Raw genomic sequence first — 3,966 nt, forward strand, 5'->3', positions numbered from 1 at the left:
TATATATATATATATATATATATATATATGGCATAACTACAGGAAGAGGTCCGTGGGAAAACTCATTTAAATAAGAAAAGATCCTCGGTAGTGAAAAGATTGAGAACCACTGCATTAAGATAATGAGAGAACACAGTGCGTCTGTGGGCCAGAAGCTGGCGCGTGTCTGCTAATATAAAGAGTAAACTATTTTCTACTAAACAGTGTAGGGAAAAGTTTGAAGACAATGATGAAAAAACGCAAAAAATATAACAATAAGAGTCACTTCTATTATTACATGGAAACTGATGAGAATTTATAATTTGTTTATCCAACATAAATGTTGTTAATAATTACTGTGAGAAGCCCAGTTCTGCTTGGACAGACTTATAACATGAAGCTAAGTAGACAAAAGTAAACATTAAGATAATTTGTCCAAATATTGAGGATTTCATTGAGTTAAGGGGATACTTAGCTTTAACATTGAGCGAACCACATAAATATATAAAAGAAAAAAAAATCGTTCTCGAACTTGACGGCTAATTCTTTTACAAGCTTAAAAATGCGGAGTGTACTTCGATAGGATGAAGCCAAAAACACTTGGGGTACTACTTTTAGCCTGTGTTGGATGGACACTAAATACCGGAAATGCGTGAGTTGAGATGGATAACCATTGTAACTTTCCAATGGTTATCCATCTCAACTCACGCATTTCCGGAGGAAAATTTGAATAGTTTTAAGTTATTAGCGGGACATATTTGTAACTTACAGAAAAATGAACAGCTGTTTAGAATAATATTAGGAGAAAATAAACAAAACAGAAGAATTGAGAAAAATTAGTTCCCTCGTAGAGAAACGACAAAATTAAAATTAAAGAAAAAAAGAGAAAACAACAACAACAACAACTAGTCGGGAACGATTTACTCAGCACCCATTGCCAGTTGGTTTGGTTGCCTAGGAAGTAAATAGTCACGTAGATCAACAACGTATGATGAAACCACACTAAAAATAAGCAACTTGTAACAATTTACCAATATTTTCATATATTCTGTGGTGTCGTAGAACGTTAAATCTCGTCTAATCTAATCCCCACCGCAGTTCCACCATAAATGATTTATTTTGCGCGCGTTCATTTATAAATATGCAGGAATACAACGACGAATCGTTTACCATGTCGCTCAGTTGTCTACAACTAACAGTCATATTCACACACTATGGCCTTAAAAAATATAAAGATATTGTAGTGATAATGTAGTGAAGGATATGCAAAAAGAAATTACACTGTGCATAATGTAGTTGTGATGTGATCATGGCTGAAACGCCTTTGGTCATAGAGCTGGTCACTGAGGACTGACCTAGGGCCAAACAACTTTTGAGGAGTGAGTGAAAGACAGAAAATAAACCAAGCGTAACAACAATGTATGTTCAGTTGTTCTGAGAAAACAGAATGTCTACATTGCGATCGTTTTTGCAGATCTATAAACTTTGTTAGTGGTGGTGCTTCATCACAGCTTATTACTGTAGAATTACCATTAATTTTCATTATGTCTATATGATCTATTCCCAATGTATTTTAATTTTTCGGCTATTATCCAAAATGCACCAGGAGACATTTAACGCACTCGATCGGTTAAAATATTCACTAAATTAACAACTGTTGAAATAGTAATTCATATCGGCAATACGTAAATTATTCAACACTCAGCAATCAAAAACCTTTAGTATTTTAGTGAGACAGTTTTTATTATTGACACAGGTTTGCCTGCCCAGAAGGAAGAGGGAAGGCTCTAGGTGGTCGCTAAACCCACTACAACATACAGATCATAGAGCGTAGGAAACACTGGATAAAGTAGTCCTAGATACAACAAAAAGTAGGGATGGACACAGCTGGACTGCCTTTCATTGTGGATGCATTTGCTTAATCAGAGCTAAACAAGAAACCACATGTCACTTAAAGCTTTGATAGATTAGATAGATAGATAGATAGATAGATAGATATGGGAGAGACGGAGTTGTGGAAATAAGGCTTTCCAAGAGAAGGTCCATGGTACCGCGAGACAAACTAACGCCAGTTAATGTAGGATGCTGAGATAAAGGTGATACACGTTGGTTCTTATGTGTGTGTGTGAATGTATGAAACTGACGCTATTAACAATGAAATCTCGTACAAAAGGGTGGGAACTGTTACGAGACAGAATATTCAAACCAAAGCATAAATTGTCAGAAACGGTGCCCGTTCTTACTAGAACGAGTAAAAATAAACACTTTTTATTATTTCTTTTTTAAATAGATAAATACCTGAACTGATTTAAATATGCATAAAGTTTATTAGATATCGTATCAATTAAGGATTGATATTGAACATATGTAAATAAGTATGAGTAATTAGGCTTTAATGAAGATAACGTAAAACAATGAAACATACTTACAGTGAGCAACAAACATCGGTCAGACGAGAAACTGACAACACACAAAGCAAACGGCCTTTTATGCCACATGCTATTTATATAGCGAGAAGAGCATGCTGACGTTTTCTTCGTTCGTTGGTCAATTTTTCCACTTACAAACGGAAGTTTATTGTTTATACATTGGTTATTAGTTTCGTATAAATATTTTTAGGAAAATATATTCCACAAATACATTTCATATTTAGTGGGATAGAAAAAAATTCCCTGAAACATTTTATACAGACAAACTGCTTAATAGTTTCTTTTTTATGCAAATTAATGTTTTTTTTTATGCAAATCCACTTCAACTATAAATTGCTTATTGAGCTGCGCAGAAATATTTATCTGAAAATTTATGCGCGCAGGCTTAACAGTTTGGTGAAGAATTTCGCTTAGCAACCGCATAGTTTTACGTTCAATCTCAATTTACACGGCACATGAAGTACGTGTTTTCTTTATAGTATTGGATTAAATAAATATAAAGGAATCACAAATTCCATCAAGAAATTGGTTATGGGATTCGAAAATATATATTGGGAAAAGTATTCTAGTTCCGTGTTGTTGTTGTTTATTTTCAGGTTACCGCTGAACGAGCTACTCAGTTCATCGTATTTTTTCCAATTATTGTGTACTGCGAACTTCATCGATTAACGTATCATTTTGGAATTTGTTTTACCGAGTTATGCGATCTTTCGGTAATAGACACCATAACTTCCGGTCGTTGTGCGCACGCGTACTGATTACATTATCGTATAGTGTTTATGTGTTTAAAGTTTGAAAATTGTATGAATCTGAGGGGAGAAGGTTTGAGTTTAGTGGGCCATTCATTTTTTTTTTTCTATTTAATATTGTCTTTTCATATTTTCAAGTCATTTAAAAACAAACGCACTATACGACAATGTAATCAGTATGCATGCGCACATCGACCGGAAGTTATGGTAGTCTAGTACCGAAAGATCGCCCCGAGTTATTTTTAGTGGGTTGGAGGGGGCTACTTTTTCTAGTGAATCAAACGACTACGTAGAGACGCCTCCCTTTACTTTAATAATGGCAGATCTCCACGCTAAATTATTAATTTTTTTACTTTTCTGCGTCCATTTACCGCTGAGATTGGTGTTTGCTCCGACTCATTACGTTCTGAATTCAAATTTCGCCAAGGTCTGCTTAAACTTTCAGTCCTCCAGGGTCGATATACTAGTCAAGTATTGAGTTGATATAATCAACTAAGTTAGCCATAGAAATTTGGGGGTAACTCTCCTTCATAGAAGGTAGACTTTTTTTTCTAGAAAAGAAAGTTCTTCTATAATAATAAACGCGAAATCTGTCTGTCTGGGACCTCTGTATCTCAGTCTACATTTGCTTTACGTCGACATATTATACCTATTTGGAATCAAAATGATCTGAGGATTGAAAATCTGCCTTCATTTCGTTCTTCAACATCCAGCATTGGAATCTGATTTAAAAACATTTGGGTTGCTATTTTTAGTAGGTAGAGAGTGGCTGATTCACGCCATCTTGGTTGGTGTTTGTCAGATGACAC

At 34.9% G+C, this 3,966-nt stretch overlaps 1 protein-coding gene across 2 annotated transcripts in view; it reads right to left on the reverse strand.

Moving 5' to 3' along the window:
• The window catches only part of LOC106867237 (uncharacterized), a 9,601-nt gene extending 7,054 nt beyond the window's left edge, over positions 1-2,547 (reverse strand). Inside the window, exon 1 of one of the 2 annotated variants that reach the window (XM_014912047.2) lies at positions 2,409-2,547. The gene's annotated coding sequence lies outside the window, so the exon portion shown is untranslated. Of the gene's footprint in view, positions 1-2,404 lie in introns of both variants that reach the window. The other variant, XM_052968544.1, reaches the window with a different exon arrangement.
• Positions 2,548-3,966: the final 1,419 nt, after the last annotated feature.

This window comes from Octopus bimaculoides, chromosome 6 (assembly GCF_001194135.2).
Source record: "Octopus bimaculoides isolate UCB-OBI-ISO-001 chromosome 6, ASM119413v2, whole genome shotgun sequence".
In the NCBI taxonomy this organism is placed as follows: Eukaryota; Metazoa; Mollusca; class Cephalopoda; order Octopoda; family Octopodidae; genus Octopus; species Octopus bimaculoides.